Source organism: Wyeomyia smithii, chromosome 3, assembly GCF_029784165.1.
Source record: "Wyeomyia smithii strain HCP4-BCI-WySm-NY-G18 chromosome 3, ASM2978416v1, whole genome shotgun sequence".
NCBI classification, from domain to species: domain Eukaryota; kingdom Metazoa; phylum Arthropoda; class Insecta; order Diptera; family Culicidae; genus Wyeomyia; species Wyeomyia smithii.
Window position 1 is genome coordinate 98714810 of NC_073696.1, and position 21743 is coordinate 98736552.

General features: G+C 38.1%; 1 protein-coding gene across 2 annotated transcripts in view; it reads left to right on the forward strand.

The window, feature by feature from the left end:
- The window catches only part of LOC129726917 (histone demethylase UTY), a 138357-nt gene that overhangs the window by 40492 nt on the left and 76122 nt on the right, over window positions 1-21743 (forward strand). The window contains exon 1 of one of the 2 annotated variants that reach the window (XM_055684174.1): window positions 14870-16096. The exons of the other annotated variant lie outside the window; for it this stretch is intronic. The gene's annotated coding sequence lies outside the window, so the exon portion shown is untranslated. Of the gene's footprint in view, window positions 1-14869; window positions 16097-21743 lie in introns of those variants that run through there. 2 annotated transcript variants of the gene reach the window in all.

The following is a 21743-nucleotide window of genomic DNA, read 5'->3' on the forward strand; positions in this document are numbered from 1 at the left end:
CTTTAGTGTACCTCAGCTTCAGAGTTTGCTTGGGAAAAAAGGCAATTTGAGTAACTTTTGTTTGTCGTGCGCGTGACTGAAAGACAAGCAAACTATATATATTCCGATAGTTAGCTGATAGGTTGTTCGAACTTGGAGAAAGAAAAATGTAAAAAGTTAAAATTTTCAACAAAAATATCTTGATTTAAAGTTTTGTTAACAGTGTATAGCGGGGCGAATTTATTATCTGCAACCTTGCTGAAAACACTTCATCGTTTAAATTAGTCCATATCCGGTTTTAGGAATATTTTTTTATCATCAATAGGCACTCGTCTCAGAAAACTTGATTTATATGTCAGTACAAAGTTCTTCGTGTTAACGAAAATCTAATTTCGGGAATAATTCCTGAGCCGAGTGATAACATTGATGATACAAACAGTAATTCTAAAAGTACAGCCTTTTTACCGTCTTCTCAGAATACTTTTTCTGTTGCTGTGTGTTTGCGAAAATTACTCGCGTTAGCAGTCGGGTTATCGCATTGAGAACGTATTGGGTACAAAGGATCACAAGAGGAAACGAAGAATGTATTTCGTATGTCGATTCGGCATCATTTTGAGGATGTCTTCGGAATAGCTAATGTAGAAGAAAAAAGAAGGTTTTTTTTATATTAGACGCTCGTGTCAGCACTACACATGCAGCTCGTTCCGGTGACAGCCCAAATCCACCGGAGACATTTTTCCCCTTTTTTCCTTTGTCTTGGACGAATGCCGTGTGATGACTGTTATAAAACTGTTTCAAGAATATGCGTAAGGAGTAAAATACAGACTGCTCGGCACCTTACCGACAGCCATCGTGCAAAGAAAAGCAAACTCGGCAATAGAGCGACTGTGTACTGAAGGATGTGTGTTTCGCATGACGAATATTATATACATCCATATATGCCATCGTCAAGATAGGAATAAAGTGAACGGTAAAGAGCAAAGAGGGCAGCCAAACGGGAAAGAGGGCAGCGCAAATGGCAAAAAGGGCAGCGTTATAGTCGCAAAACATTTTCTCTGAGGGCTGCCTTTATTTTGCCAACACCACTACTGTCATAGAGAAACGTTCTCGAATGTCATGAAAAAACTAACTACACTTAAGCTCAAAATGTAAGCATGCAGAACGTTCGTCAGAGACATTTGTAGTTTTTAAATTATGAATTTAAAATAATAGAAATGATGTGAATTGGACAATATTATGTTATCAAATACAGAATGTCTATATTATCAAAGCGCAACAAAACCGTGTGAGAAGAAGATCAAGCACCAGCACTGTAATTTAGAAATAAATGACTGACTAAGTTTGAAAAGAAAGAAAACCGAATACTCATGCATCCATTTAAAGTTTTCCGGTGGAAGCAGTTTCCTCAGGTGTTGGGACATTTGTGTCCCTCACTAATTTATGCCCCCCCTTCCCCCGTGCCGACTTTGGTTTAGTTCCTTCTGTAAATGTTTATTCAGGTCTGCTCTTTTTGATCGAATTTGCCGCTATTGGTCCCAGTTTTTTATACTGCAGTTCTGGTTTGCTGCAGTTTGCGTTATTATAAGGGTTGTATACCGTATTATAAATGCTGCTTTAATGACCACTGCTGTCCAAATGGAAGAAAACACCACGATGTTTATCGTCTGGGTCCCCGTCAGACTGCTCCTTGTTTGGTCAAATTTGGACAGGCAGATAGGAGAAAGAACAGGAAAAAGTTGCATATGCGAGCAAGGATGCGTGTGTGTTTTGCAATGATCGGCAACTTCTGACCTTGTGAGTTACATTGACCTTGGTGTTGCGCTCTTGTTTTTCGCCTTGTCCCGGTTCGTATCTCATCCACGTTGCGCGGCTTATGATAAATCTAATTTTTTGGGCTTGAATCGCGCACACATCTGTAGACTGCTCGGTTGGTGCAGACAGGGCCTCGAAAGATTCGCCTAACTCCGCGACTCTTCGGTGGGTGCTAAATTATAGTCCCGAGCTGCTGTTGTTGCTTTTTCGCATTATGCATGGATAATTGCCGATATATAAACGAACGATGATCGGGGCCACGCGGAGTGCCTCCCGTTGGACAGTATGCCGGGGCGAAACAATTTAGGCAGGGATGTCTGGCGAATTTGGCTCCCTGGAAAACAAAACAAAAAATACTATCGTCGTTACCCTTACAGGTTCGCAGCTAATGGTCTGGTGCGTCTGACGTTGTGGCGTGAGGAGATTATTTATTACCCTGAATTGATTCGTAATTACTAGCTTGCTGCAAATGGACGTTGCTTTACCCATTCTAACGGATTCTCGCGCTATATCGAGAGGCGGCATACCAACCGGTTCTGGATGACAATTGCGTAGATTTACGTTCGAGTCTCCCCTTGCTAGTTTAAATTCATTTTAACTGACTGCTAGAGTGCTCAATTTGCCTTGAACCATCCACAAAGAATGGTTCTGGTCACGTTCCTAACGCGAATTTCCAGATTATCCTTCTCATTATTCTGAAGGTAAAAAGTTGCATAATAAGACTTAACATGACACGAACGACACGAGTACTAGGGCCGGTTGCGCTAATGCTGATGCATCATGTCCATGTGGCAATATGCTATGCTCGGCACTGGGTGCAGGGTAATAAAAAATACAGAAGCAACAGATTTGCCGCCACTACACTGGCTTATGGACTTCAAGCGTGAGGGATTGTGATTGCAAGGTGCACGCCATGCACTACATCCATCCATCGGTGCATTGACGGATCGGCAATAATATGCCGGGTAGAACGAGCAAAACCACCTTGTACGTTAAACAGATGGTGATGGTTGATTAAATATTTTTTCATTCAGGTTCTTATAGGATTCGCTGCTAGGTCCTGTGTTTTTTTTTTGTTATTTTTTGTGATTTATGTTCCGTTTTGAATTCGCCAAAGCGTCAAAAATTATTCGACTAATTTCGCATACAAGTTCTTCCTCGGTTCAATTGATTTCCCCGGCGTTTCTTTTTTTTCAACCTGGCGATTGTCGTGTGTTTTATAGCTCTACACATTGCACTGACACGGCACATCCGTGGCTCCCCATCGCAGTGCCAACCGCCGTCAGCCGAAAACAACAAGCCAAGACAAAGAAACCACGGGTTTATGAATAATGAAGATTCATTTTCCTATGTATCTGTCAGGAGCACTCACTCCGTCCGGCGGAATTTCGTTAGCACCAGCGACGGCGCGAATTCCTGGATGTACGTAGTGTACACCTCGTTGCTTGCAGTTGTGTGGCATACGCTAAAAATATGTATTTTCCCTCCCCATCGGTTACAAGCATCGAGCATCGAGTCAAACTGCTGATGGTGCGCTGGAGGAAACCTCCCGGTTTTTCTCTTTAACGTGAAAGTTTGTTGTCTGCGCTGTTGTTACTTTATTCGTACGCAGTTCGTTTACATTACTCTTAACCGGTACATATAAATATACACAGTGCTCAAAAAAAAAATCTTTCCAATCCGGTGTCGCCGGACAGGCAACGAACTTCCCGACAGTAAACGATGGAAAAGGTTCCACTATTCTATGTACCCCGGCAATTGCTGCCGCTGGTTGGTGGGTGGTGGGAGACACGTGATACAACACGATGCGGCCTGACTGGAAAAATAAATACTTTTTACTTATGTGTTTTCCCGAACGTTCCCATTTTCGCTCCTCTTTGTTGCCTTCGGAGAAGTTACCGTCGCCATCAACAGCAGTTTATACGACTTCCTATTTTCGTTTGGTGTGTTCTCCAGGCTCATCCGTGTTTATTTGAACGATGGATGGAAACACGTGCGATGTTGTGTTGAGTTTTTTTATGTGAATATCTAATCACGTTAGGTTAACACAAGCGGATGATTTTCAGCAATTTTTTTGTAATCTCTGACAAAACTTCCCTTGTAGTGAACATTCAGAGCTTATTACTATTTAACGCGCAAACACTATGCGCAGGGGTTAGTAACCTTGCACGAAATTTCCGCCAATTCCTTACGGTCAGGATATCCAATCAAGAACTAAGCTGCAGCCGGTTCATGGTGCACAAGCGTGTAACAATCCGTGAACAGTCACCGATTTTTGTATCATCCACACCCCGCAGCTGGACTTCGTATCGTGATGATACTTTTGCTGACATCGAAGAGCATTATCGCTCCTCAATGCTCTTTTGCGCCATGCTGTTAGCGCCATGTAGCGTGTCCTTTTCGTGTCGCTTAGCTTACACACGGACATGTGCGGTAAAAGAGAACAGATCCTATGTATTCGCAAGTTGGGCTATGACCCGCACGAAGAATGAGGAAGGAAACTTTCGCTCCTTTGGTTGAAAATATCTACTCGGTCGGAACCAGTGTTGCTGGACTGATCGAAGGTGTAACTTCGAAATTGACTGCTTGATTTCTTAAATCTTAAAAAATATTACATGGACTGAAAAGATCAGTTTTTTTGGACAGTATTTTTTCTATAAGTAACCTTCGGTTTAATTTAAGGACATAATGAAGACAAAATGAATTTTGGGGTAGGCATTGTTTGCCAAAACTTGTGTTTTATGATTTATTTTTGTAGAAAAACTGCTGACTGTTTTTCTAACGTAATTTATTGTTTGAAATTTTGTAATATTGAAATATTATGAAAATAATTCGAGAACGACTCCAAGCAAACAAGTTTAAACAACATTAACTATTGAAAACGATGCACAGAACATCTCCTTTTTTTGCTTCAGACGTATTTCATGTTAACTCTGGTGAGAGGCTGGCAGCACCATTTCAGAACTCTATCAAACTTTGTGGCTGCCCTAAACAGTGTACTTTTCTTTAAATTTATCTATACTAACATTTGAAAAGGTCTGAAGTTTCTAAACCGTTTTTTGATAAATCGATATAATATCTAAATAATGACGAGAGATAGAGATAAGTTGTCAATGGTTGGCTTCTAGGGAATTGTCTGAAATTTTATTTAAAATGTTGAAAAAAAAAACTATAAATAATTTTGAATCCAATCCAAAAATACAAAATTTTTTAAGCATATTGAACATCTATTTTTTTAGTTCAAAACGCCAGACAATTTAGTTGCCTAAAACTGTGAGGGAACAAATCAAAATGGACACTGTTAAGGATCAAAAAGTTTTTTAACAATATTTTGTTAGTTGCGTAATACTTTTCTGAACAAATCAAAGACACTGTTGAAAAAAAGGTAATTTAACATAAACTTGCTGGACGTGAGCATTTTAAACGTTTTTTACTTCTGAACGGCCTTGCGTCTCATGGGCGTACTGTAATGTCATGAGTTCGAGAAAGTTGTCAAGGGAGAACTTTCGGAAATTCTATGAAACGATGTTTCAAAACTATAAAACATTTTCAATGTGAAATAGTATTGGACACGGAAGAGTTTCTGTTGGAAAAACTTTTCTTCTTTAAGAATGCTCATTTTGATTTGGTCAGAAGAGTTTTAGGCATCTAATATTGTCAAATGAAGGCTGTGGAAATTCCCGAACTCTTGTTGTTACCGAACGCCGATGAGACGCATGGGCGTGCCCACTCGAATTTGTTCAGGAGGGTTGTAGGCAACTAAATTGTCTATCTGAAAGCTTATTTTGAAACAAAAATTCTGCGATGATCGGTTTTTTGAAAATTAGGTACTTTATATTTTGAAAATTAATTTTTCTCAGGTTAGGTTTTCAGATTCAATTTTGTTTATTACATTTAGATGAGAGGAGTTTCTTTCGGCTTCGAAGTCTTCAAAATGTGGAAAGAAAACTATATTTTTCTCTTATACCGACGTTTCGAATAATCTATATTCTTTATCAAGGCTCGAGAGGACCATGGTTCTTGTCAAAACAGATAATTATCAACATTATGAAAATTAAAACTAGACACTACACACAAGGTTCCATTAGATTCTTAGAGTGTGCTGCCAACATCTGGTCAAGTTGTCGCAAAAAGCGTCTTCACTCTAACCAACACACAGAAAATCCTGAGTGAGAATTCTCAGGATTCCTATTACCTGGTTACGGAATTGTGGGAGGAATCTTTTCTTCGATACTAACAGAATATGTTCGAGTCGCATATGGAAAACCTTCCCAAATGTAGGAATCTTTAGGTTTCACTTTGAAAAATCTTCCAGTTTCGCATACACTGTAAACGATTCGATTTGTACTCGAATTAGGGTACATGATTCATGGAAAATACTGTGATTCTTCACGTTAAGATTTTGAAATGCTAACTCGGATTTGCGTTTCTAAGAAGACGGTGGTTTCTGATTGAGGACGTATAGGTTTCAACTGAGTTATCTCTTTCTTAAAGTGTAATACTTTCTGATTCATGTAAATGTGTAAATTGTAAATTCAGTTTTGCAAGTAGAAAAATCAATGCCTGAAAGTAATACCAAACACGTCTGTCTGATGGTTAACAAATGAAAATGTCTTATTGGGAAAGATTCCGTTTCAGCAAAACTAAATGACTGACGTCCCGGTTAGAATAAATTCGTATATATCCGGACGAACAAGATTCGCATAGACTCCCTAGGATTCCTAACATTGGAATATCGTGAGCTATCCTCGATGAGAAATTCTGAAAATGGGACTAGGATTCTTAAATGAGAATGAGAATCGTGTTATAAGAATTTCGGATACGAAACCTTCCACATGACCATCTTTTAAAAAATTCTTGTAACGTTTGCAATTTTTATCGGATTTCGATTGTTTTTGCACCAAAAGATTCAGTAACTTATCTACTTGCAAATCAGTTATGTCCCAAAAGAATTATCTTTCTCCTTTCCGAAAATCAGGTTTTTCGAGCATATGTTTCGAAACTGAAAAAATTGATGAGTGCTTAAGAAGAATCTCACAACTATTGGTACCAAGTTCATAAAACTACTTCCAGGGCCATTTGTATTTGGATTTTGGATTAAAGAACGATGACTTTCGGTTTCTATTATAAAATAGCCTGAAATGGTCGAATAGCACTCAACATTAGTACTTTCGGAAACGATATGATGTCCTGAGACCGAAAATTGACTCTAGACGACATTTTTATACTTTAAGACTTGCTTGACTTCCGTTTCCATCGTTCAGTTGTTTTAAGGTCTATGGGCATCATCCCAATTTTCAAAAGTATTCATATGAGGTGGATTTCGGTCAACTGAGACTATTTCCCGGAAACCGGAGATCGCCATATTAAATTCAGAAATGGCGTCTGGAGTTAATTTCCGATACCTGGGCATCATCCCGATTACGGAAATACGCATATTAGGTGGAATTCGGTCATTTTAGGTGGTTTCCTAGAAACCAGAAAGGCGCCATTTTGAAATTCAACATGGCATTAGTGAGTCTGCGGTCTCTGGGCGTCATTCCGGCTCTGAAAATACCCATATTGGATGACATTTGACTTTGTTTTATTTAATTGTTTTCATGGCCATTTCAAAGGCATTTCACCAGAATATCCAGAAAAGCTTATAGATTTTGGGACAGAACATTCTCTAGAAAAGGGACATTTTGGACATACTTTAAAAATAAGCAGTGTATGATTTTGATCAGAAGTTTGCTAAGTTTTTTTTATATACAGTCACGTTTCAGTACGTGGACTTTTTTCACGCGGATTTTCGAATTAACGCGGGTTGAGAACCAAAAACGTCTGAGTATTTATTGAGTAAAATATCAAAAAAATCCTCTGCGTCTCGGGTTTTTTTCTAAAGCCTCTCTTGGTGGTTTACTTTCTGCAGATTTTTAAATTACGCGGTTTTTCTACGCGGATTTTTGAATTACGGCGGTTATTTTCTATACAGATTTTCATGGAGTAAAAAAAATTATATTAAAACGAAAGAAAGGTTCAATTTTCTCTTTAAATTCATTTTTTGGAGAAACTTGACAACATACCGGATGGAGAAATGTAAGACAATTTTCACTTAAAAGTTATATTCTACACAATTTTTCAAATTCCAATTTTCAAGAATAATCAAGTTCTAATGATGCAATGTGATTCTAATAGTAATTTTGAATTATTTGGAATTGACAAATTACTGTAGAACCCAATCTTCTTCACTTACTTTATGGTGACAGGTCGTTAACGCCCCACTGCCGAATCCAGAATACGACTCCACTTTACTAGATCTTAGGCTAGTCTTTTCCAACTGCCTCTAACACCCTCTAATCGAGCGTCCTCATCCACATCACACATCCAACAAGACCTCAGTCGGGCTCTGTGATGAATATTATCTTCACTTGTAGCTCCTCTGACACTCATGTCACGTGGCCAGCCCACTGTAGCCTGCCGTATTTTATCAGCTTGGTGCGCCTACATAACACTCCATTCTTCAGTTTTCCGCCGGGTATTGAACACAGGATCCTACGCTCGAAGACTCCAAGTGCCCGCCGGTTGGTCTCCTTCATCGACCAACACTCATGGCCGTAGAGTGCCACCGGGAGAATCAGTGTCCTGTACAGCGCAAATCTCGTGCGCACATGCATGCTGCGGGATCTCAGCTGTCTACGTAAACTGCAATAGGTCGCGTTTGTTACGCTTAACTAAATCGTATGCTGCCTTAAAATCTATAAACAGATGATGTGTCTGCGGGTTTGTTTCTCTGAACATATCAAGAATTTGACGCAAGGTAAACATTTGGTTCGTTGTAGGACGCCCTTCTCGTAAGCTGCATTGGTACTCTAAAAAAAAAAAAAATAAAAAAAAAATTTCCTGCAATGGCCTCAGTCTATGAAACAGGACGTGGGAGAAAATCTTATAAGCAGAATTGACGAGTGTTATGCCTCGGTGATTAAGGTAATCGAGCCATTGGCCCTTTTTAAAGACTTGGCAAATGCATCTGGGAGTTTGTCCTTGGCCCATACTTTTAAGATGAGCTGACGGATTGCACTCATACAGTTCTCTCCCGTTTCTGTTGACGGATCTATCCTCTTCGCCGTTCAACAACCCGGTCCTCCCTGTCATTGTACATGGCATGGATTGGCTCAGTCCGGTTCTAGATTCCGTTTTCCACTTTATGAAAACTTTTTATGTCGTACATGGAAGATCATTCTTCCGTATCCGTTTGAATTCGATCGCTGTGCTCGCGTTTCTTACGTTAATGGAGTCTCTTTTCGGCCTTGATAACTCTCCCTCATTTGGTGTGTCACACGATTCGCTACCACTATCATGCGAGTACGGGAGCGATTTCTTCGTCCGTCACCTCTTGATATGGAGTGGTGCTCTGTGTGGATCTTGCGGTCATGCTCAACACCTCTCGCACTGACCTATCGTGGATGTGCCTTCGCTGTTCGTTCAGGCATCCAACCGGTTCATCAATCCGCTCATCAACTTTTCGAGTGTACTCATTAGCAACTCTGTTAGCTGACAATTTCTGAATGTCCAACCTACGTATACTCCTCGCAGTGCTCGACTATACGTTGGCCAACCGACCGCGAGTCGTTCCTATCACGAGATGGTGATCTTAGTCGACGTTTGGGTCTTGAAAGGACCGCACATCGATGGCGTCTGAGAAATGCCGACCGTCAACCATTTGATAGAAGAGCAATCATAGAACGCTTTAAATAATTTCGTCTACCTTTTTGTTGTTTGCGTTAGGAACATGAGTCAATCGTATAAAAATAGGGGAACTGCTCCATTATTCATCTCATTAAGCCGATATTCACGAAGAATGCACGGATTAAACACCAAATTTTCACGAAATCATTGAACAAATAAACTAAATATGCTTACGTTTGTAAAACAAACCATTTTTCACAACGCTTCCATATCCATCTCAAAACTTGAATCACTGTTCAATTATTCATCTCACGACGACCCCATATTCATCACACTGTTAATCATGAATGAATCACATTATCATGAATGAACGTACCCGCAGCCCGTCGTAGTAGGTTACCTAGATATCCGCTGTAGTTCTTTACGTGCAAAATTGGTAACCTAGGTAACCACTACAGTGCTGTAGATTTATGTCAATTATGTCGGATTTGCAGTATATTTTTTTCGTATTAACAGAAACTGATTTGGCAACTTTCGATTTGCTTCAACGCAGTGAAAACAGATGAAAATGCATACAGTTGAAATTTAGGATTTGTAGAAATTCATCTCACATAATTCTGCTAATTCAAGCTTGTTTTAAGAAATTTGAGGTGAACATTTCAAAGATTAAAGTATGCGTAGTGTAGTGAGTGATTTTGTTTAGTGAATAAAAAATAAAAAGTGGTCCGCTAGTGATGAAAAAAACGTTGGTTGGCTGCTGAACGAGTCCCGTTGTAGCTGTATAGACTAATGCGCGGATTTTGTTTTCTGAGGTAGGTGATTGAACTAAATGAGTTTTTGAGTGCAGATGTCCGACTATAATATCAAATTTAGTGCTTTTAGGTGAGCTCTTGAGGATGATACTTTATGAGGAATTAAAAGTTAACTAAGAAGAATCCATTTCATGGATTAGCAGATTGGTTTGAGAAGAAAATATGCGTTTTTTGCTGTTTGATTTCCTGTCCTGATTGTGTTTTCATGTTCTATGAGATGAATGTATGGGCTGAGCAGGGCCGGATTTAGGCACTTATGGGCCTGGGGCAAATTTGTTTGTGAGGCCCTCTTTTCCTTAAACATTTAGAGGTAACGTTGCGGAAGGTTATGAGCAAAAAAAAGGTCGCCCCAGGACTAGGGGGGGGGGGGGGCTTGAATCAGGTGGCCCGGGGCATTTGCCCCCTTTGCCCCCCCCCCCCCCTTAAATCCGGGCCTGGGGCTGAGATTAATAATGGAGCAGTTCCCCTAGTTGACCTTGAAAATTTTCGTAAGTCGACAACATCTACTAGTGATTTTATTTTTAAAATCTTAAAATGAGATCTGTCATGTAAGTCGTCTTTTATGAAAATAAAATGCCCTAGGCATCGTATTGATAATATGATGATACGAAAAAGTAGCCTTTCCACCGTATATGATTGAAACCATTTCATTCTTTTAACATACTATTATATAAATTTTGTTTTGATAGGCAATATTATAAACAGCCCTTTTTGTCTAACAAGCAGTAGCATATACGCCAAGTAAGCTCATTGCTCTTTAATGAACTTTGTTTTGATATTTGTTAAATTCTTTCGAGTTATGGTGCTGGTCTAACAAGCCAGTTGTCGCATGTTCGTGTCTCTGCTTGACAGACTATTAATATCAGTAGGATCGCAGCGATGGCCCCGCAATTGTCCTGTACAACTAACAGTTGGCTGCGAAGTGTGTGTGTCGAATAAACAGAAGGCCAAATTCTGAATTGGAATGTAGCATCTGGGCTTTGTTTATGTTTTGCTATCGATGTCTGGGTAGGGAATTTTCAAATTTAATGCAAAGAAAAAACAAGTTTGAAAATAGGTTTAAAAACCTAAATTAATCCACCTAGCGGTCAGACTCAGCCTTTCTTATTCAAACTTATTATTTGTAAAAATAGATTTACATGAATGCTTAAATCCAAAAAAGGTATATTCACTCTTTGGGTTCTAAAATATTGATGTTGTAATTAAAGTATAAAATATGAAATTTGACGTAATGTTAGTGCTTCAGAAATAGCGAAATATGAGAAATGACTCTTAATTTCGAACAATTTAATCACGAGCGATACCGGGAACGTTCAAATAGTACGATACCACATTTAAATCATGTTGAGGCCATATATATTGATCAAAGCAGCTATAGTGTTGAATAGTCTTTGAATTTCTTTTCTTTACAAAACTTTTGAACAGTATATCAAATTTTTATGAAGTTTGTTATTTGTAAGTTTGAGAGATGACTCGTTCGTATGACACTAGTAATGTTCAAATAAGTCGCGTAATACTTGAGATAATAGACTTTCGTTGTTTTACAAATTAAAACATAACGGTTGCTTAAGTTTGATTACAATCAAATGAAAAGGGAACGTATGGGGCAGCCAAAGCCAAACCACGTGTTCAATCATAATTCATCAGTTAACCCTTAACTATCCCGTTCATTCGATATCAATATTGTTCAAATCTGTGGTGTAGTTTCTATGATAATGAAGTTTAGTGATTTTCACATTTCGATACATTACAGACGAAGTTACATTCCGATTACAGCAAAATTTTAATAGGGTGTTATGAGGCAGCTAGACCTTTCATTTGATACTAAATCTGTGGAAATCGAGTCAACCATCTCTGAGAAAAGTGAGTGAGCCCAAGTAGTCATCGGAATATGTTTCTTTTCATAGCTGGATTTCACATTTTTAAACATAACAGGAAAAGTAATAATCCGTTCGCAAAAAAAATCATTAGGGTCTTATGGGGCAACAAGACTTTCCATATGACACTGATTTTATAAAAATCGGTCCACCCATCTCTGAGAAACATGAGTGAGATTAAACAGTCTCCAGAACACGTTTCTTTCTGTAACTTCTGAACCATATGTTCAATCTTCATAAAATTCAAAAGTTGAGGGTTTTTAGGTAGCCCGTTCATTTGAAACCAATTTTGTTCAAATCGGTTGTGTAGTTTCTTAGATATTGATGTTTCGTGATTTTTACATTTTGATACATAACCTCTAAACTAGAAATCAGTTTCCAAAAAAATTCAATAGGGTCTTATAGGGCAACTAGACCTTTCATTTGCAATTGATTTCATTGAAATCGACCCAGCCATCTCTGAGAAAATCGAGTGAGATTGGGAGAGCGTTACACACACACACACACACACACATACAGAAAATGCTCAGCTCGTCGAACTGAGTCGAGTGGTATACGACATTCGGCCCTTTTGAGCACTTTTATACCTTTAGTTTTGGCAGTGATTGCTATACCTTTCTAGGAGAAAGGCAAAAAGTGAAATGATAGAAATGACTTTTAATTTCAACTTCAATCCCGAGCAAGGCCGCAAACATTGAAAAAGTACAATATCAAATTTAAATGATGTTGAGGCCACATATTTTGAGCGATTTTCACATTCTGACGCAGCGCCAAAACTGAAAGTTTGATTACAATGAAATTCAATAGCAACCTAAGCTGCAAATAGACCCTTCATTTGACACCAAGATAAAAAGAATCGGTCAGACCATCTCTGAGAAAAGTGAGTGCGAAAGAAAGGTGCACATACACACGTACACACCCACACACAAACATATACATCTACACATGCATATATGCAGAAAATGCTCGATTCGTCGAACTGAGTTGAGTAGTATATGACATTCGGCCATTTAAATCATTTTTCCACCTTTTAATTAGCCAGTGATCGTTAGGAGAAAGTCATTATGTTTACTTTCATTATGTGATTTCACATTTTTATGCACAACAGACACAGTTACAATCCGATTGTAATGAAATTCAATAGCAACCTATGGGGCAACTAGACCTTTCATTTGACACTAATTTTGTGAAAATCGGTTCAGCCATCACTGAGGAAAAATGAGTGAGTTTAAACAACCTCAGGATAACTTTTCTTTACATAACTTTTGAACCATATGTTCAATCATAACGAAATTCAAAAGTTAAGGGTTTTGGAGACAGCCCGATCATTTGAAACCAGTTTTATTGAAATCGGTTGTGTGGTTCTTGAGATATTGATGTTTCGTGATTTTTACATTTTGATACATAACCTCTAAACTAAAAATCCGATTACAATGAAATTCAATAGCAACCTATGGCGCAACTAGACCTTTCATTTGCAATTAATTTTATGAAAATCGGTTCAGCCATCTCTGAGAAAAAGAAGTCGAGTGGTATATGACATTCGGCCATTGGGACCACTTTTATACCTTCGGTTTTTCCAGTGATTGCTATACCTTTCTAAGAGAAAGGCAGAAAACGTATTAATTAAAACAAGAAATTCCTAATAGTACAATAGGTTTAAAATAACACAAAAAGAAAAAACTAACCTGGAAATTTATGGAATGATCAGTGGATTAAACCGCTTCGATCTTTGTCTTTTTATGCGGTAAATCCTTCTCTTATGTCACCGGCGGAATTTGTACGTGTGCCTCTAATGCAAATGTTGTATAAGCGCCGACAATCGAGTGCTGATTTTCACCGAAAGCACCGAAAGGGGCGCGTGCGGTGGCAGCGCCGAACCACCAACTGGCACCACTTGTCGGGAGCTTTATCACCACTCCCCGGCGGCGTTCGGCACCCGATCCACTGGGGAACGGCTACAGCTTTACCTTCCTAGATACGGGAATCGTAGAAGCATATAGCATAGCTAGCTAGCTAGCAGCCCAGCAAGATGAAAAATGTACATAAAAACAACCATCCCGCGATATTGTCGAACCCTCTCCCTACCCATGTGCTAGTGTGCATATTGTGAAAGCCGGGACGACGAGATCCGCTGGAAACACGAGACTTTGCTTTGGTTTGCTTTCGCTGCTGCTACATGGATGGTGTGTTGTGCTATTATTATTACTGCTGCTGCTGCTACGTGCCGCCGTTGTTGGGTGGGTGTCGCATGATGAGTAGCTGGCTGACAAGCTGCTGGTTTGGTTGTTTCGTTGGTCGGGGTGAATGGGGTGACGATGGGTGGTCACTGGGAGGTTGGTTTCCCTCTAACCCACACGGTTCACCATCCGTTGCAGTATGGGTGCGCTAGCACGGCACGCGTTTGTGTGTGAATTGTGTGCATTGATGCCGTAATAAGCCATAATCGTCACAAGTTCTTCAACTGCACTCAGCAGCAAATATGTTGACCGATTTGGTGTGGCTGTATTGTTTTGGGTATGCTACGTTTTTTTTGTTGTTGGTTGTTGTTGTTGCTGCGAGAAATAGTGTAAGCGTGTGTGCGTATTTTTTTTCTTTGCTGGGTGCACGTTTGTGTGTATTATGGTGGTATGCTTTATGCTGTGTTGTAGTACAGTACAGACTCGAGTGCTGCTTTAGCGCTATCAAATACCGTTCTCGTTGTTCAGTTTTCGACGGTCGGCCAACGCGGATGGACGGACGGCGTGCGTTCTCTTCCCCATTCGAGCGAGAGATTCGGATAAGAGACTCTCACTACCAGCAGCAGCAGCAGCGATTCTAGGATTGGATTGTTCATGTGGTGCGTTTGACGAAGATATTTTTTCCCTGTACATTGATGAGAGGAAACGAGCAGAAGGAAAAACGGTGAAAAGATATCAGCTTTTTCTCACAGTTGTTTATCTAAATCTAAGCCAACAGAGCAGTTTGTGTGGTTCACAATATAAGTATATATTCAGATAGTTTTTTCGACTGTGGCTCTCGCGAGTGGGAAGCAGTGTGCGGCCGTGTGAAGTTGAAATTGAAGGGGGACGTGAAGCATTAGTGGAAATCATGGGAAATCAAGAAGAGCATAGAGCTTAGCTTAAAGTGAATGTATCGTTGTGTGATGAAGAGGAAGAAAGGAGAAAATCTGTGAAATTTCAGTGTTCTTTAGGTTATTACATATATGTTAATGTGCTGAAAAGGTGATTTTTGGCTCACGTACACTGCCTAGCGACAATTCTCATAACAGGTAACCAGCAAAGTGTGTTCATTGAGTATTTAAGCCAAACCCAGATATAACTAGACGGTGAAAGAAGAAGCTGCTTCAACCAGGAAAATATTTCTGATCGTAGAGTAAATTCTCCGTGTAAAATAGAATAGAAATTTTCGAGTATTATTGATTGCGAATGTTGTTCAACTACACTGCCATTTTCAACCAGCGTGAGTGTGCGTGAATACGGTTCTTCAGTGTGTCTTCTCTAAAAGTGAATTCGTGTTCGTTCTACACGGCCATCCAACAACGCATTGGTACAGCTTGCCAGCTAGCCAGCCAGCCAGCCATCGCTAGAAGCATCAGACTCACCGTCATACAGCGAAACCGAATCATCGGAGAATGGAATAAAAGTGCATGTGCTCGAAAGAGAAAAGGAGAGTGACCCGAGCCCAGGGTTGTACCGGAAGTTAGTGAGAATCTAATCGCGAAGCAGCAGAAGATTCACAGAGATGATTTCGTTGTTGTGGGTGAGAGGTATTAAATATTTACTGCCAGTACCAACTAGCATTCAAAAGCCGGTTTCGGTGAATGCTCCGTGAAACCAATAGTGAGAACTAGCACGAAAAGCTGCCATTTTACTATAGAGAAATTGAACACTAGTTTTTCAACAGCAAAAAACGAATCCCGAGCTTCAATTCAACGAATTTTACAAGGTACGATCTGAGACTTGGCGTTATGTCTAACTGTTCACTTCATTGTACTTTATTGTCCCTGTGATACACATTTCCAATGTGTTCTAATTTTTAACTATTGCTTGTTCATATCTATATATCTGATCGGATTACCAAAATTGCATGACCAAACCGCCTTCGGGCGGTTAGCTACGTTTTCGACCCACATTTATTCGGATGTTCAACCTTGCGACTTGTTGTTTCAACATAAACTATTCACAGCTTAGCTCTGACACGTATGTGTTTTTTGTTTACTCTTGGCACTAATTCTTCAGCAGCAAGCTAAAACCCTGACTGACCAAACAACAAACTGCAACGCACAGCGTTATAGTTGCAGTTTTACAGTTCTTTTTTCGCTCGACCTGCTTCTTGCTATCGGTGTCTGCGTGTTTGCTTGCTGCCGTTTGGAAATGAGTTTCGTTCTTTACTTCTTGTTCACAGATTCTCGTTTCTAATTTGATACTTTTTTGTCGAATAAACCCTTTTTCGTTGTTCTACATTTCGACCGTCGTCCTGCTGCTGCTTAGAGCAGCTTAGCTGCTAAGCTAGATATAGACTATCGTCGCGTGAGACAGGCCCACCTATGTGGAGATCCATTTTAGGATCACACACAAAAAAAACAGGCCGTGGCTTCTCTAAGCTTAATTTTTTTCCCTCGTTTGGTCGAATTTGCGACTGCGAGATTATCCCTTCTGGTGACAGCAGTAGCGCGGGCCAAGTGGCCCCTCAAAGTGTTGCATTTTTGCTTCCACGCGCCCCGGGTGATGACAACGTCGACAGAAATGTGTCATGGTAATAAAAACTTTATACTTGTATGTACATGAGGCCGTACTGTTGATAATGATGGCCTACCCTAACCGGGGCGCCGTGTGACGTCGTCGCTTGGTTGGAATAGGAAGTGTAATATAAATGAACTTATACGCTCTCATGGTAGCAGCAGCAGCAAACAGCCCAGCCTCGTTTGCTGATGACGTGTGACTTGATTAGTGTGTTGCCGCTTGGAATGTGTGCGAGTGTAAATTGTTCCCCTTTTTTGTGGTGTTTTTTTTTTTGTTTTTGCTTAGATGCCAGTTGAATCTCTCTGGTTTATGATTTACATTCTATGTATCGGTTGATGTTTTTCGTTATCTTTTCATTTGACAATTGGTAAATGAGTTTAGTTTTGTGTTTGTACCATGTTTCAAATTTAGGTTTAAATTTGATTATGATCTTAGTACACAATTTTTCAATGATGTTCAATTATTTTTTGTCTCATAATAGCTATTCTAAGAATAAAATTGAATAAAAATTAATTTTATCAACCATATTGTTGTACTGTCAATTTTACACATGGCTGCTTCATTGCATAATGATTATTATGTTATAAAATTAATTTGTGAATCAAAGATTTTTTCCATCCGTTTTTCAAATGTTTATAACCAGGCATTATCAGAAATGTGTAATAATGAGTGAAAATTTGACACTAAATAAAAGTAGAGGTGAAGCAATACTGGGTATAAATATGCTATATTATTGTTACATAATGGTTCTCATTTACAATTTATTACGGTCTATGAGTATAGAAAAAAAATTTTGGTCTTTGAATGAATAGTATCATGATTGGAGTATGTTATTATTCAAGTACTAGATACAGTTACGTAAAAAAACGAGATTTTCGTATTGAGAAGTAAAATAGTGTTGAAACTTCAAATTGCTATATTTCATGAACAAATCGTATGTGATTGTGACCAGACTCTTTTGCTATTATTATGATGTTTTTTTTCCTGTATGGACTTTCTTACTGTGACCAGAATTGTTGATCTATTGTGAGATATGCCCGGGTGTCTGCTGTATCCCGCTCTTCTACAAGGTGTCTAGCGCCTGGAAAACCTGGATTTATCAGGAAATTTGATTTTGTCTGGAAAAGCTGGAATAGTCTGGGAGTTTTTATAACAATCACGGAAAATTTGGTGTTTCAGCAGCCGCAATTACAAATTGAGATCAAATGATAGGTAAAATTACGATCCCTAGTGACAAATTTTTTTGACTTCATTTTCAAAAATCACACTCTTTTATTAGTACAGTATGAGTCAGAATGAAAAAAAAAAAAAGAATGAGGCAGATTCAAGAAGCAATGCATAATTGTTTGTATGTATTACATAGTGCAGTAAACATTTTTATAAATCAATCTTCCCAAATGTCCCGTGTTTAGAACCTATTAATTCCATATTTCCCCCGAGAAAATCTGGTCAGCCTACTCACGATATACGATTCGATGACTAACGAAAAAGTGCAGAACGACAATCTTCGTGGTGGAAAAGAAAAATGTAGTAGCGAAAAATTGCAATAGTGAAAAAAATCTTCTAAAATACCTTTCATTACCATCGATTAAAAAGCTCTATGCATAAAAAATCCTATCACTTTTTTTATAATCGTTTAGGAAAAGTTATGAAATGGTGTGAAATTCAAATCAATGCTGCACAAAAAGGCGAATCTCATATGTAAAACTATTCTATATCGATTTTGCAGCCAACGCAACGGTTAGTTAGTGTTCATATCCCAATTATTCTTTCAGTCAAGATACGATCATACGACAGTTTGCTTCGTACATCGAGATTAACTGATAGGCCACGAAGTATTTCATGATTTTTAGTGATAATTTTTTTTATTACATATTGCGATAAGCATTTTAAATGAAATTGACTGTCGATCAGTTTTTTTCTTTTCATGATTTTTTGTTAAAGTTTCTTAGAGAAGAAAAATTGCGCAAGTACATTCTATATGAAATCAGGGCTAGTTTGCAAATTTATTTCAGGTAATCCCTAACCTTCACGAATGTATTGTTTTAAGTTACTTCTAATATATCTGATTTTTTTTTTTGAATAGCATCAATGTATTTTTATCTTTGTGACAATCTTTTTCAAATCTCCAAAAAGCTATATCACATAAATTAATGTTTTGGAGTTTAAAAAAAATCTGGAAAAAGCATAAATCTTCTGGAAAAACCTAAAAGAATTAGAGAATTTTATTTTCGGAGTTGACTAGACATCCTGTTATTAGCAATACCGCTATTGAGGAGCGACGTGCTTATTTTTTATCCGTGCTTGTGTGTAATATGATTTTACTCTTCCTTTCACACGCTTTAAATTATTTTTTGCGTCCAAACGGTTTGTTTGATCAGTGTAGTGTCTTCAGTAAAGTAGTGGATAATAATTTTGTCCTTCCGAAAAAAATACACTGTGAAATACATTAATTTTTTTTCAAAAAATGTTTCAAAATTTTAAATTTTGTTCTAGCGTGTTGAAACAGGCATCACTGTTTAGCTCATAATGTGTAAGAAAATTTGTTTTTCTTGAAGTGTATTTTTCCTCTGGAACGACAAAAATACTATATACAACTTTGCTCAAGATACGACATAAATCAAACAAACCGTATTTGGCTCAAACAAAAAAAAAAATATTTTTTCAAATTCTACCTTTTTTGATTCTTATTTTACTATTACTATATTTTGATAGATTGTAGTTAACCTTGTTATCTTCAATGTGTGAAAAATAGATATTCAAAAAGGTACGTTTTAATATTTTGTGACAATCTGTAAAATTTGGCACAGAACACAAAATTTACAGTGTATATATTTTTTCCAGAACAACAGTTTTTTGCCTATAACTTTTCAGAAGACACTATTCCAAGCAAACAAACCGTTACTCTAAAGTAGAATATTTTATTCATCAGTCAATTTTTTGGTTAAGTTCTGCTGAAAAATGCCGAGGAGAGAGGCAGAATGAGAGAGTACCCAAAATTTATGACTATCGGCCATGAGGGGCCGTTCCTAAGCTACGTGGTCATAACTAGGGTGACGGGGGGTTTGTCAAAAGACCACGAAAAACCACGCACGGTGGTGGAGGGGGGGGGGTTTACGAAATGACCACGTGGTCTTTTTTCCTGACTTATAATTGATTGTTGCTACCAAGTCAAGAATCAAGCTTTTGCATTTTAGAAATATAAAATGTACTGAAAGTTTAATAATAAAAATATTAAAATTTGTGTGAATTTCTGGCACTTGACAATTGGAAAGACCACGTAGTTCAAGTCGCAAGGGGAGGGGGGGTTGTCCAAAAGACCACGAAAGACCACGGAGGGGGGAGGGGTATAAAAAGTGATCAAAACATGACCACGTGGTTTAGGAACGGCCCCTGACAAAGTGTTGATACTAGACACCTTGTTTTCTGTAGGAGAAAAAACGACGACCTCATGGCGGCAAAATAAGTAAGCACTAAAAAAACAGAATAGCGATAAATTTTCCGGGGTTTCAGTAGCTAAGGTTTCAATTGAACTTATTGAATAAAAACAATCTAGCAACAGACTTAAATCCGGGCGGTCGTTATTTACTACGCAAGGGGAACTATGTATAACAAGTCCCTGGCAAAGGTCTGAAAGATTAACTTAGCCTTGAAAAGAAAACGCTCCACATCCCGAAGTCCGATTGAGCTGAAATTCGCCACAGAGACTTATTTCGAGGAGATGAAGCTTCTGAACCACGGAAAAAAAAACCTATTAGAAAACGTCAACAGTATTAGTATTTTATAATAGTATAAGTATTTTTTTTACACGAAAAAAAAACGTATAAAAACGCGTTTTCTGAAAAATCATCGTAAAAACGCATTACATATTTGACAAAAGTAGGTAGAGGTATTATGCCGTGTCAAATAAATGTTGTGTGAACAAAAAAAAAACGTAGGTAAACCCGTGTTTTTAGGGAAATCGCCGTGTAGAAAAATGACCTTACTGTATAATAAACTGGGACGTCCAAAGAAGACACCAAGCGCCTTGTGATGTCAAATAGATCGACTTATGTTTGCTACCATTTGATGTCTCGAAGGTGAAGCTTATTTTAAAAGTTTGCAGTAATTTTTTCCCTTATTATTTTTTTTTTCAATCTAACACTTGCATCGAACTGAGAAAACTAGTTTGAATGGTATTAACTCATAAGCAATTAAAAAATATCTTCGATAAAGTTGTTAGTAGTTTTGTCTTTTCGAAAAAAAAATACATCGTAAAAATTTTTTTCAAGAACTATTTATCAAAAATCTCATTTTTTTTAATTAATTTTTTTTATGAAAACTAGATGAGGTTAGCTAGCCAATGATTTCTGTCCGATCATGGACGAAAAAGAAATAAAAGAGTTTAACTATTCGAAAAAAAAGAAAAAAAGAAAAAAAAAATAAGAATGGTTTGTTTGTTTGATATGATCACTTCGGCAAAGTTGTAGATAGTAATTTGATTAGTGCAGAGAAAATATAGACTCTAAGACAAAAACATTTTCTTCAAGAAAACACCGCAAAAATATAATTATAAATTTCTTGAAAAACCGTTTTTCAAAAAACTGAGTTTTTTCTGTTAATACAACACATTGTTGGCTGAACTTTGGTTGTTATTTGTTGTTATGGGAAAAATAAAAACTAAAATGGTAGAATTGAAAATAAAATTCGGGTAGAAAAGTGCATAATTTTTTTAAAGACAAGATTAATATCTACAACTTTGCTGAAGATATTATACCCAACCCAACAAACCGTTTTGTTGATTGATTAAGCACTTGGCTCAGAAATGAAAATTCTCTTAAGGTTGCCACTCCCGTTAGCACGAACAAAAA